Genomic DNA, 13,998 nt, shown 5'->3' with positions numbered 1-13,998 from the left:
CTGCATAGCCAGCTATTAGCTAAGTTAGCTGTAGAACTTGATCTCTCACATATTTATCTTTAATAGAAACAGTGGCCTGTAGTGGTTATTTGTGTTTCAGATAACTCCCTGCCCTCAGTTTGGGGAAACCATCATTGTTTCCTTGTGCCCAAGGAATGACTTCTTCAGAGCAATAGCGTCTCCATCTAATAGCTAAATAGCCTTAATGCACGGCAGTCTCCAGCTAGAAGAAAAGCCAGAGCAAAGCTTCCATCCAAGGCGATGCCAGCCAGATGCAGGGCACCCTGCAATGGCACAGTGTTGGCTTTATCCTCGACCCAAGGCAAGAGGTCCCCTGTGCCAAAACCTGAGAACGTCTTCTATGCTTTCCATACAAGTCTTGGAGCCAGCTCTCCTAACAAGTCTGGGTCTGGTGCCAAGAAGGCTTTGCTAAAGGAAACCCAACAGCTCATGAATGATTTGTTTAAACAACAAATGCCCGCCCTGGCATACAGAGCTGTTAGCTTTCCAGTCCTTTCCAAGGTCGCTGCTGCATAAATATCCCGAGCACACAGCTCTGCATCATGTTTCCAAGCTCTCTTGCTCGCTCTGTGGCATGCTGGGGTTTGAACATCCATCCAGGAATCTCTGTCTCTCTTACAGATCCAGGCTTTGGCTCTGCTGGCCAGCCCACTTCTGTGGATTTTCACCTTCCTGCTAGAATTATGCTTCTGTAGGAGTTCTCCATCTCCTAGAGCAAAAAACCCACTCTAGGAAACCCCTTCCTTTAAGGTTCCTCTTGAAGTTTTGAGGGACCCATGGCTTTCTCAAAGCATTCGGCATTCCCTTGGCTGTGGTGTGCTCCATGTTGCTTTTCTTGTGGTCCTCAATGTTCCCAAAGAGACAGTCCAGGTTAAAATTACCCCTGGTGTAATGTCTTGGGGCTTTTGATGCTGCATATGGAAGGCAGCTGTCAATTAGCAGCTGAAAAAATAGCCTGCAGTGCTAATGAGAGCAAATCTAATAGAGACCTCTTCCAAATTGTTTCCATCCATTTTTCAGGGCTTTTAATTGCTGTCATATTAGAAGGATGCCAGAAGGAAAACACGAGGGAAAAGCCCCATTCAGAGGTAGGTTCCTCTCTGCCAGGACTGGCTCGGAGGCAGCCTTTTTCCCTGAGTTTCATTCACAGGAGCTTCTCAACTCTTTTACAGAGCTGCATTTAGCCCTGGGTCCTGGCCAGCTCCTGAAATCTCATTTCCCTGGCAGTGAGGATGGGAAGAGGGCCCTTGGTTTTGTTACCAATCACTGCAGCCCTACCGAAGGCTGGGGATGGATGCTACCTCCCAGCCACCCGCTGTGCTGCACTGTGACTCTTTTATTTTAGAAGGAATGTAGTTAAACAGGGGATATTAGCTACTGGAAAAGCAACAGCAAAATATGCAATGTTTCTTAATTCTTACCAAATAAAGGCTAATTGTTCTGTGGATAAAATGAGGGGTCTTGGCCCTACAGCCAAGATGCTGCAGACAGAAAGCAAAAGAAAAACAAGGCAATGAACGAAACACAGAGAGGGCAACACAAACAAGAAAGCAATGTGATCTGTGAAACTATTACATATAATCTCTCCATGTACTTATACTGTATGGGAGCTGCTCAGTCACGGCCTGAACCTCTGATTGATCACCTGAAGTGAGCCATGAGTCAGCCAGAGGAGCACAGGTGAAGACAATTCCTAGACCTATTTAAGAGCTGGCTACGAGGGGGGAAGGATTTCTCCTGGAGATGTGCTCTGCTGGAGTTTTGTAAGTGAGCCCAGGATACAGGTAAGCTTTCTATTTATTCCCTTTTTTTACCATGATCTGCTTTGCCTAACTCTCTTCTTTATTTTGTAATTATAGCATCTTAATATTCATTGATTATGCATACAAGTTACCCGCTTTAGGCCGTGGATACACCCTGGGGGTGTTTAAAATTATGTTATTAAAGGCTGCAAAAGCACCTCCTCTTGCCTTTGCAGTGATGCTTGGCCCACCAGCATGGTCCCAAATAGATGATAATGCACTAAGCGTGCCTTTAATAACCTCAGGACAAGTAGCAGCTTTGCAAAGCAAACTTCCCCCAGCTGCACCCACCTGGACAGCAGCCCACTCAGCTGCATCCCATGCTGACCTCTCCTTCTGGACCCAGCCTCGCTAATCTGGGCCAGATCAGGACAACCTGTCCATGACCCTGATACAGGGACCTGGGGATTGGGGCAGAGAGGACGATGATGCTCGGCACAGCCAAGGGTCATATCCTGCAGCCTTGGACATCTGGTCTGGGCGTCTCTCTCTGGTTGCCAAGCTCAAGAGCAAAGGAAGAGGGGAGGAGAAAAGCAAATGAACCCCCCATCCATGACCTCAGTGCTCCCCAGAACCACCTTTACCCCTTCCTCTGCCCTCTCTGGAGCCTTTTCCAGTGTCCACACACTGCTGACTTTCATCTGAGGTGTGAAACATCCCCTCTGGAACTCCTGCAGTTATTTCATCACAAATCCTCCCAAGATGAAGCCCTTTATCCCCCCAGATTCCTGGAATACCAAACGCTTGGAATGACCCGGAGCGTTCCCCTCATCCATCCATCTATCTGTCCCGCACAGAGTTTGCCCAGACCATCTGCAAGGTCGTGATCCCCAGCACTGCTGAAAGCACGTGTATGTGTGTGTGCATGGGAGATGATGGGTCCAGGCAGCCTGAGCGCCAAGCCAGCCATCTGCCTCACAGAATGCCACATGTGCTCCCTGTTTTTAAAAGGGAATGGAGCAAAACAACCCCTCGTGAGATAATGGTTTGCAAAGTCCTCCGAAGTTGGCCCTGAAGTGCTGCAGTCCTCTGGTTGCTGGGGCAGGAAGGTAAATGAGGCAGAAAGCTGGACACACAGAATGGGTCTGTTTGCAGCTTTCCGGTGGTGCAGGGCAGACGTAACCCAGGATGAGAAGGAAAGACTTTGTTTATACCAAGGAGAAGCAAATTCAGGGACAGGGCCTGGGGGTACCAAGTTGTCACAGTGTCCCCAGCTGCTCTTCATCCAGACCCAGTCTTCCCTAACGCCTTCACTCTCAGTGCCTTTTTGAGGTGGCATAACCCAGAGTATGTCTCAGCTGCGACCAGCTCCCTGTAGCAGCCCTTCCATGACAGCTTTTCCATGCTGGAAAGCTGCTATCATGCCCCTCTGCTTGCTGTCCTGGCCTAGACTAAAACACAGCCATCTCTTGTAAATCACGGCTTCTTAGCCCTTCATCACCTTTGATGATTGTCTCTGGTCTCCAAGTTGTCCTCGTCTGTGTTTTTGCACACTGAGAGGAAGCACGTGCCTTCTTCAGCTGGGCTCCTGGGAGGCTTACTGGAGCCATGACCATTGCAAGCCCAGACATTCCTGAGACGTCTGGGGCCTGACCCAAGGCAGGGCAATGGGACAGTGATTGGGAGGGGCAGAAGCAATTATGCTTTTTCATTTCTACACAAGCACACACCCATTTTCTCAATTTCCCTCATTTCCAGCCCACGTCTGAATCAACCCTGGACTTGGACTATCCCTGGCTGCAGACTGAGCTCATAAGGACTTCATAACTTGCTGGCAAACCTTGAAGAACAGGCAAGTGTTGGAAACAAGCAAGGTACCACCAGCCCCCTGCAAAAAGAGGGGGAGGCAGATGGGTTGTGAGGCATGGCGAGGGTGGGCTGGGTGAGCTACCTCTTGGCCATGCACTGGGGCATCACCAGGTCACAGGTGCTGGCCACAACTGTCACCACCTGTGCACGACCTTCTCCAGGAGGCCTCTGCCCCACTCTTGTTTCTTTCTGTTTTTGACAGTCTCCCTTCCTCTGCCTTTTAAAGCTATTCTCTGAGCTCTGATATCCGCTCAAGATCAGCCTCAGGTATTTTCAGAGGTGATGGAGAAGACTGTGAAAAGAACTGCCGGAGGTTTAAGCCCTTGGCAAAAAATATGGTGTGTTGGAGAGATGCCTGCGAGGGGAGCGGGGCTCATGGTGAGATGGCTGTGCTGTGATCTCAGGCACACGGTGTCCATCCCTCCACCCATCCTCTGGGCTGACACCTCCACAGGTGTTAAAGACATCAACTGGCCACCCTCCTGCTGGTGTTTTTCCATCTGCCTGCTCTTGACAGCTCGTATTTTTCAAGCCCTAGGATGGGTGTGCAGAGCAATAGGGCAGTGCCTGAGGATGGAGGCTGGAGTGCAATGAGAGGTGAGTAACACACAGCTCAGGGAGCATGTAAACAGCTGTTTATAAGGTGGATGGGACAAGGGGGAATGGTTTTAAACTGAAACAGGGGAGGTTTAGGTTAGATATGAGGAGAAAGTTTTTCACGCAGAGGCTGGTGAAGCACTGGCACAGGTTGCCCAAGGAGGCTGTGGATGCCCCATCCCTGGAGGCATTCAAGGCCAGGCTGGATGTGGCTCTGGGCAGCCTGGTCTGCTGGTTGGTGACCTGCACACAGTAGGGGGTTGGAACTGATGAGTATTGTGGTCCTTTTCAACCCAGGCCATTCTATGGTTCTATGGTTCTATTCTAAGATTGAATTCACACAGTGCTGAGATTTTTGGGGTGCTTGCCTCTCAGTGGGATGCTTTAGGACCACTGCAAGGCCCCTGCTGCACCCATGGGTCTGCACAGTGCTCAGTCAGGAGCCAGACGTAACCTAGGAGGTGACAGCTGCAGCTGGGAGATGAAACACAGCGAGCCCTCCAGGTTTATGTCAGTGAATCAGACCAGCGAAGTGATTGCTTCCAAGAAACCTCCCTGCAACCTGCAATTGGAAATACTTTCCATGCCTTTGTTGCTCAACAGCATACCAGCATCCTCCAAGGGGGATGATTTTGTTTCTGTGATCAGTGTGTATCAACAGCTTTGCTGCTGGTCCTGGGGGTTTTGGTCCAAAAGCAGTGAAAGCTCCAAATATGCCCAAGATGAAGCTCTGGTCTCACCTGCTCCGTGGATGTGAACTGGCACAACAAGTTGCTGGCTTGTTGGATCTTTTATGGGCAGCTCCATTAACGAAGGAGCGGGGAAAATGATAAATGATGCCTGGAAGTAGCCAGGGTAGATTACTCACAGGCACTGCACGTAGCTGATCTCGAAAATAAATTCCAGCTAAATTCTTTAAAAACTTCAAGGAGGGGGAGAGTGGAGGTTGAAACGAGTCAGTCAGCCCTTCAGATGTGCATTCCCAGACCTTCCAGCCTTCATCCAGCAGAAGTGAAGTCGGTCCCGTGCATCCTCTGGCATAGTGCAGGATGCAGCAGGTGAGATGCCAGCCAGCAGCCAAACTCCATCCCCTGCACAGACATCCAAAGGCCAGTAAAGCTCACAAGTTCAGTCCACATTCGACTTGCAGCTGGTTCCGCTTGGACTGAGGGTAGGACTTCAAAAATCCAGCTCTGGAAATGTATTTAATCAGGACAAATCTTAATTAGAGCCGTCTGGAAGGCTTTTTTTTTTTTCCCTACAATTCTCTTCTCGTGCAAAACAGAGCTTCAGTCAGTGTGGAGGATTATGAGGAATTCTGGAAACAGGGTGGATGCTGTTGTCAAAAATGCCTTCTTCAAACAAATGCTCCTTTGGGGACTTTGAAGTGGTTGAGCTATTTATTCATTTGACTGTCAATGAAGCACTTTCACAGAAAGCTGCTCTAGAAATGGAACCTTTCCAGGCGTGGTGGGGTGATGGATTGCTGTTCTGTATGGAAATCAGTTAAAATTTTTCAGCCTTCTATTCAAACGGGAGACTTGTTTCACTGGCACAGCAGTTGATCAATCCACCATCGTGCTTTAAACTCAACAACCTCCAGTAACCTAATAAAGATATATTTTAAATATATATGACCGGTTATATGTAATTTAACAAATACATTCCTCCTGTGCCTTTGCCTTACGTTACACAGAGGGCATTTTAACAGTTTGAGTGATGTTGCTTTTATGATGCACAAAGTCATTTTACTGAACAGCATGACAGAAGTTTGCTCAGGCAGGAATTTCATTAACTTCAGGGTCCTTGTTGCACTTAGTGGCATTGCTCTTGGCATGCAAGAGTAATGGGTTCCAGGGCCTGAAATCTCCATTATTTTCCATCCAGTTTATTTAAAAACCATTGGGTGGATTACAAAAGGCTGCTAAACAGTGATTATTTGTTGCTCTGCTCAGAAGTTTGGCACTGCAGGGCTCCCTGAGAATGCTTTGGGGTGCTGCAGAAGGAAATGCTGTAGAACAGTTCCTAATCACCACGTTCTTTATTTTTTGCTCTCATAGGTTGAAACGTGGCTGCGTCTCTCCCCCTTCTGTACTTTCAGTAGATGGAAACTGAGCTCTAAATTGCCTTGGGCACTTGGAGTTGTGTCTTCATGGACAAAGCAGGGAGGCTGGCTGCAGTGACGTGTGGCTTGTAAAAGCTCCCTGCTGTGGCAATGGCACTTTCATGCACATGGAGCAACCCAAGGCAGCCAACACACACCTATTTGTGCAGCAAGCATTAAAAAACAGACCCACCTTGGCCAGATCTGCTCCCAGGCCATGGCCATCACAGCGTGTTTATGGGTGAGTGATGAATGGTGCCTTGTTGTGGCCATGTAGCCAGAGCCCACAGCCTGGCTCTGCTTTGCTTGCCAGCCTTTTTATGGGTCCCTGATCCACAGTTAGCGTAAATTAGACAAGACTCCAAAATAAATAGCCTCCTTCTGTGCTCGTGAGCAGGTTGTGCACGCGGGGAATGCCACATACTGTAAATAAATGGCTAATAAAAGCGCAGTGTTCTGACAGAATAAATAGCTTTGTGGCTTAAATTAAATAGCTGCACCAGCAGCCAGAGAACTGTGGAGCTGCTGGGTCCACACCAAAATACCTTCCTGAGGAGGGCTCCAGCAGGGTCCCATCCTGAGCAGCGCTGCTGCTGTGTGCCCCCCAGCTCACATCCCAGCCCTCTGAGTGGGACAGATCATAGAATCATAGAATGGCCTGGGTTGAAAAGGACCACAGTGATCATCTAGTTTGGCAAATGGGCCAAGGTTTGACAGGCGTGATAGTGCCAAGCTAGTATGTACCAGTGTGCTAAAACTGACTAACTAGGCTAATATGGAGAAAAAAATTCACAGTGAGACTGGCATTCAAAGAAGGTGGAAATGACTTGGTAATAATTTGCTAATGTTACGCTTTCTTTTCATTCAGCTTTCACTTGTGGGCTGTTTGGGATCATTAAATAAATGTCACAGGAACTCTGGAGGTGGTAAGTAATCAGAGCAGCCGGGAGAGCTGAAACAACTGCAAGGGCAAGAAAAATATTTTGCAAAGGAAACTTCACTGAACTCTTCCACAGAAGACAAAGGAGGTGAAAAGGAGCAACTTTCTGTTTCATTTTGAATGGATATTTTTCCGCTCTCATTGCTTTCCGGAAGACAAAAAAAAATGTCAGCAGAGATGCTTTCATCAGAAGGTAATTCTGCTTGAGATGTCTGGCAGATGAAGTGAGGCTTTCGTTGCTCTGCTCTCCCCTGTGGGGCTGGGATGGGTCACCTTTTCCAACGTGAGTGCCGGGATGGAGCTTGCTGGTTTTCCAAGGACGTTGGCATTGGGGTGCCCTTGAGGCCCAGCCTTTTCTGCTGGGGTTGTGCAATGCTTTGTTCTGGCTCACAGGCAGAACTAAAAGCAGAACTTAGGGATCTCATTTATTGTCAGTCTGGAACCCGTTTGAGGAAAGGGCAATGTTATGAGTTGCACTCTTGCTGCTGTTGTTGTCATAAACTCACACGTTTATGGAGTGTGCATGGCTCTGGGAATTGTTTTAATGCTGAATGCTATTGTTCCAGTCTTTTAACCAACTTCCCTTTATTGATTACTAGGCTCCTTTTAGATTTGAAGTCCCAGCCCATGCTAGAAGCCCATCTCCCCACACCACTGCCCCATTAGTGATATCAAACCAGTCACTTCCAGCAGAGCACAGACCCCACGTCAGCACTCCCCAAATCCTGCAGACCCATCCTCCCATCAGGCCAATCAAGATATGATTAAGAAGACACAAAACCCACAGTGAGAGGAGTAAACCAGTGTGGACAATAGCAATGCTAATTGCCTGGCAAGCCTGTACTCAGCACTTCAAGGATCTTTTCCAGCTGGCTATGCCCAGCCTTATCCTTCCCAGCAAGGAGGCAAATTTGCAACATGATTATGGTGGCTGCATCTCTCTACCCCATGCCAACTTGCTGCAAGCTGCCCCTGTTGGATGTCCCACAGTACCAGTGGATTCATGTGTGTCTAGTAATGGGAAACCCACCCTTACATAGACCTATATGTAACCTTACTCCCTTTTTGCCTCGTGCACCTCTTCTGACAATGCTTAGTCCCTATATGAATGCTGTGGGAGCATCCTTGTTGTATCTGTGGCTCCTGGTGCCCAAACGCCATTGCAGAGCGTTACTATCCAACCTATGCACACTTGTCTGCTCTTTGGTACTGCCTTCTCCATTTGCTCTCCTCTGTCTTTTCTTTTCTTAGAAAGCTTCATTTTATGTGAAATCACCAAGTCACAAAATATCTGTAGGAATGTACGAAGCTTGTCGTAAAACCCAAACCTCTCTAATGAAAAACTTCTGCTGGGAGAAGCAAACTCTGTTTCATGTTGAGAGGTCCCAGGCGCACTATTTGGCAAAAAGACTGCAGGAAGAGGCTCTGCAGGACTCTTGCTTTTACCTGCTGTTTCCTGGGGAGCCAGGAAGATGTCCTGCGTGGGATGGAAGGGGAGTGCTGGGGACATCCTCTCATCCTGGCAGAGGAAGTGATGGATGCAGAGGTGGGACAAGACCTCTCCGTCACAGAGACTTGGATGAAAAGCCTGCCCTGTGAAATATTTATTATGTGGCATGTCTGGTGGAGGTAGATTTCTGTCACCAAGCTTTTTTCCTCTTGCTTTGTATCCATCTCACTTCCTTTTCAGACCCGCCTTGTTCCAGCATTTATGGAAAGTATGTGGCAAAAGACCAGAAGAGCTAATTTTTCCTGTTCTTGTTTCATGAAGTGCTTCCCCCGCAGTCCTGCCTACAAAGACTCAGAGAAATTCAGGATGGAAAGGACCTGTTGGTTTGCTTTCTGTGCTCCTGCCAAGGTGAAAGCTTCCCATGCAGTGCAGTCTTCAGTGCGTCAGCTCTTCCAGGTTTAAATGATGCAGGTGTCTTGTTGAGATGAAACCTTTCCTGTGCTGTGACAGCATAGATAATGGTTGAGATGTCTTTGTATTACGTGTGGATCTCAAAGTGGGCCAGTTGGAAGGCAAGGTCAGCACCAGTCCTGTTTGGACTTCTGGTCTGGTGTAGTTCAGGTTTGAGCTTTCCACTTACCTGCTCCTGTGCTTGCACCCCTGGTTGTAATGACCTGAGAGTGTCCCCTTGCTACATGCATATACCAAACCCAGCAAGGAGGTTTAAAACCACAAAGGTTAACCACTTCTAAACACAAGATAAAAGCCTCTGTGTTTGCTGGCCAGAGGGTCTGCTTCCAGACTGAGCGCAATGTGTCCTGCACACTGAGCACTGTGTTCCAGCCTGAACACAGCTGCATTAGCAAGGTGGAGATGCACCTGCATGCAGCACAAGGCATTTGCTGACTGTGGTTGGAATCCTGCTTCCTTGGCTTCTCGTCTGCTGAGCTTTTCAAGTGAATATGGTGCAAATGCTCAGAAAGGGGAAATGCTGGCAATGAAAACAGACAGCAAGCTGCAGCAGGATGTCAGCATTGCACTCGTGCTACTTCAACACCCACAAGTCCCCAGGGCTAGATACAGTGATGTCTGCAGCTTCTGGGAGTCACAGTGCCACTTCTGGCTGGTGGATCCTGCCAACAAGATGCAGCTCTGAGCTGATCCTCAGAATCCAAAGAGCAAATGAGCACCATGTTTCCATTTGTGGGCCCACATAGGCAGGTCTGAAAGGATGCTCTGGAAGGTCCCCACACCATGAGGAAATCCTCAGCCACATATGTGGGGCCACATCTGGATGTGAACCAGCTGTTGGCAGCCTGAGCCACAACACACAAAGAGGCCATTGCAGCACAGGCTTTGGGTCACAGAAAGGAAAGCCCGGGAGCTGGTCACAAGCGTTGGGGCCGTGAAATCTGATTCTGTTGGATGTTATGGGCAAGGAACCTTGAACATCATGGACAGGTGGCCGGGGCTTGGGAAGGGGCTGTAACAAGGCATCGTGGACACAAGATCCTCTTTGTTAGGATGCTGCTGTAGGAGAAGTGACTGCGTGAGAGGTTTTGGCACAGCTGCCTGAACTCCTTACCTCCCGCAGATGAAAGCCTGCCTTTCTAATCGTGTCTTTTATTACGCTCTCCAAAATGCTCTCCTGCCATCCCACTGGGTTCGTAGGGGGAACAGGTGTTTTTAACAGGAGATTAATGGTTTTAAAAGCGTGCCCTGGGAGGCATGGCAATGCATCACACTCCTGTTGGGATGTGGGATGCTGAACCCGGCAGGGAGGTTCATAGCAGAGCATCTCCCTTGCTGGTACAGGATGCTTGTCCCACCTCACACAGATGATGATGTGGGGTTGCTTTAGGCAGAGCCTGAGCTGTTTAAAGGCTGGCCAAGCACAAGCCAGTTTGTCAACAGAGTCACTGAGGAGCTCCCTGAGCTCCAAGTGCCAGCAGCACCCCTGGGGTGCCCCATGCATCCCATCCTGCTGATAAGGGTAGGAGAGGCACTGCTGGGGGGCTCCTGCACAGGGATTGTTTGCAGGAGTTGAGTGCCCCACTCCATCACTCAAACGCTTTGTGCTGCGCAAGGAATCCCCCTGCATCCCCCCAGATTTCCCCTTTTGCACTGAAGATCCTCCTGTTTCTCCCCTCAAACCCCCTCTGCTGGACCAGGGATTTCCTCTTTTCCTTTCCTCAAAACCTGGGGTATTTCTAAGCAAGTGAGTTGAGTGGTGGATGGTGGAGAGAAGAGATGTTATGCTGTTCAAAGATACCGAATGTCTTCACCGTAGAGGACTGAAGTATGTAGAGAGCAAGAATTGCTGGCTCAGGAGCCAGGGTTATTTGGAAGGGGACAGAAACTTGGCTGAGGATCCCGTGGAACAAAGCAAAAACAGGAAAATGCATAGACATGCCTCGAGAGTCATAAAAACAAAGTTTAGGTTAAGTACACACAGGGTCTCCTTTTCCCTTTGCAGGTTAAGAAAGGGCAGCCTGTGCCTGCAGAGCTGCTGGCAGAAGCAATCGCTCCACTTTTTCCTCGGCCATACTTGAGAATAGTGGGAAGAATAGGGTGGGATCTCCTTTTTGTCCCCCCACTGCTGCCCAGCATCTCTGGTTTAGGCACGTTCCTTTGATTATGATGCCATGCCTGCACACTGCTGTAAACACCTGTCTACCAAGCGCCATGTGATGCAAAGCAGCACCTTAAATTCACAATGCCCTGTGAAAATGAAACAACGTTGGGTTTAATGATTGGGAAAAAGAATTTCTTAGCAGTGTTCCCAGTCTTGGGGATATTCTTGGATGCTCTGCCCCAATGCCAGAGCAGCGGACTCAGCATCTTTGTGTCAGGGCATTCCCAAAGCAGACCTGAGCTGTTTGGGTTGGCTGCAATATTACAAGAGGGTAAAGTGGTTGCAGGCTGTAAGCACTCGGAAAAGGGCTGGGTGTAGGAAATGGCCTCCTTCGGGCACATCAGCCACTCACTGCTTCCTCTCCGCCCCGCACAGCTCATAAAAACAAGGTGTTTGTCCTCTTTGATGGCAGCGGGTAGCATCAAGCAGGCTTTGATGTCATGGAAGGAAATAATGTATTTAGGCACAGCCCTCGTTCGGGTCAGACACAGCTAATATAAATCAGGGTACTGAGGAGATGGGGAAGGGTGTGGAGAAGTTCAACTTGACCCTTTACCATCATTTTCTTTAACTTTCACATTAAATTAACTTCCCTATTGTTCCCTATCACTGTGCTACATCTTATTTTTCCCATCACCATTCTTTTGTTCCCCTGAAAAGCTTTTGAACAAGATGAGAAAGGGAAACCTTTAGTCATCAGCATTGCAGTGCGTGCCTTCAGATCCCAGACAGCACACGAAAGCGGCAGGGGAAAAACAGAGCTGCCACAACACCCCCAGCAATCGCTCTTGGAAATGGCCTGAGCCTCCTTTGAAAACAACCTATAGCTCCTTTGGATGCTCAGTACTGCAGAACTCGAACCCATTTCCACCCCTGCATTAAGATTCATAGTGGGTGTAAATGAGTTTCTGAGATTTTCGTGCCGTCGTTGCCATAAGGAGCTGAATAAAAATCACATTAAATATACTTTATACTTCTGCAACAGCTGGAAGCCAAGTCTTAAAGTGCTTTCCAATCCCACGGGCCAAGAGCAGAACCACGATCCTTTCAAGCCAAAGAGATTTCCCATTAATTTAACCTGTCCAGATTTGCCAGGGGCCAGATTTTTAGTGCTTAAATCAAAGAGAAGCTCCCAAAAAAACCAGATGAGCCTGTGACTACCATTGGGCTGACCCATCTCAGTCACTGTCTGGAGATACGAGTTGGTGCCCACCAGGCCATCAGTTGACATGGGAGGGGACAGCCTGTGGGAGCTGGGATTTATAGATGGATCCTGCTGGAGCTGAGATGGAGATGAGATTGGGGTGTGTGTGCTCTCCAGAGGCAATGCATGTGAGGAGTGGCTGAGGGTTGTTCAGCCCAGAGAAGAAGAGGTGATGTGAGAAATGTAAAAGATGCAAAAAAAATCACGTTTCCTTCCCAGAAATGCTATCACATCCTTGTGCAGCTATTGAAAAGCTGGAGCGGAGAGAGAAGCAGCATTGCAGGTCTGCAACAGGGCAGGTTTGGGCTGGATTTGTATTTTTCCATGAAATATTTCACTTCCAGAGGCTGTTCTTCACTGGGTGGAAGCTGTCCCAGCATGGCTGCAGGGTATGGGAGAGGTGGTAAAGAGGAGGGTGAAAAGCAGAGAGAAAGAGGGCAGAAATAAAACAAGAAATGGAGAAGAAAGGGGCATTTCTAGCTATACTGCTTGCACGGAATCTGTGGTTCTGGTGGTTTTGGGAAGCTCAGCTAACAGCACTGAAAAGCAACACCTTCTCCCTTGTCCCAGAAGCTTAATGAAAGACTGTAAAAAATAATGTATGTATTTATTGTATACATTTATATAAAGGTGCCTGGCTGCCCCAAAACAGAACGAGATTCTGGCATGCTGTGGACAGCTGGACACTTGGAGGTGGTCAGAAGATGAACTGAACAGCAAAAGCACCTTCCTGCCTCCCCAGGTTTTATGCATTTCCTTTGCAGCTGGTGCCCTCTCGCGGAAAGCTCTCACCACTCAATTTTGTCTGTTTTTCCTAATGCAAGAGCATCGTCCGGCAGCATACAGGAGCCGCGGCATTGCCCAAGCCCAGCACGGCCAGTGGGACCCAGGGTGACCTTTTGTGGGCACACAGCTAAATCTGCGTTGGCATTTATCTGAACAAAGCTGCTTTACTTCACGTTTATCCTGGCGGATTGTTATGGTGTTACCTCTCTTGCAAGTATGCATCTATATATCATCAATAGGATACACTTATAGGATATATAGGGAGAGACACCCCATTTTTGCCACTTTTGAATGGATATACTCTGGATATATGTATCCTACATCTTGTTTATACATATATATATATGTGTATCTCCTATATGTGTGCAGATATGGAGAAAGTATATAGAGAGATGCATATGAAGATACGTATGGAGATGGAAGAGGTAAATAGATACACCTGAAGATAGGTATTGAGATACGCACGTGAATATTATATCCTACACACAAGTATATGGGCTGTAGCATGCTATACATTCCACGTGTAATACCTCTTACACATCACCCCATAGGCAAGGCGTGAGAGCGGAACCCAGCCACTCATTTGCACCCAGACGCAGGGAAATAAGAGGAAAAGGCCAACCCCCCCCCCCCCGCCCCGAATCAGCGCC

General features: G+C 48.3%; 2 long non-coding RNA genes across 6 annotated transcripts in view; both read left to right on the top strand.

The window, feature by feature from the left end:
• The window catches only part of LOC122181979, a 49,765-nt gene extending 46,153 nt beyond the window's left edge, over positions 1–3,612 (top strand). For 2 of the 4 annotated variants that reach the window (XR_006179652.1, XR_006179649.1), the window contains 3 exons: positions 1,042–1,805; positions 2,621–2,872; positions 3,522–3,612. This is a non-coding gene — a long non-coding RNA (uncharacterized LOC122181979). The remainder of the gene's footprint in view (positions 1–1,041; positions 1,806–2,620; positions 2,873–3,521) is intronic. The other 2 variants (XR_006179650.1, XR_006179651.1) reach the window with 2 other exon arrangements.
• A 227-nt stretch (positions 3,613–3,839) lies between these two features.
• On the top strand, positions 3,840–13,639 carry LOC122181978. 2 transcript variants are annotated; one of them, XR_006179648.1, is made up of 4 exons: positions 3,840–4,229; positions 6,290–6,574; positions 7,202–7,466; positions 7,873–13,639. It is a non-coding gene; the product is annotated as an uncharacterized LOC122181978 (long non-coding RNA). The 2 variants fall into 2 exon arrangements; XR_006179647.1 differs by having other exon boundaries at positions 7,202–13,639.
• Positions 13,640–13,998: the final 359 nt, after the last annotated feature.

This window comes from Lagopus leucura, unplaced genomic scaffold (genome assembly GCF_019238085.1).
Source record: "Lagopus leucura isolate 7727_CA_CO unplaced genomic scaffold, USGS_WTPT01 Super-Scaffold_100012, whole genome shotgun sequence".
NCBI classification, from domain to species: domain Eukaryota; kingdom Metazoa; phylum Chordata; class Aves; order Galliformes; family Phasianidae; genus Lagopus; species Lagopus leucura.
The sequence above is the reverse complement of the archived record's forward strand: the minus strand, read 5'-3'. Positions and strand labels throughout refer to the sequence as shown.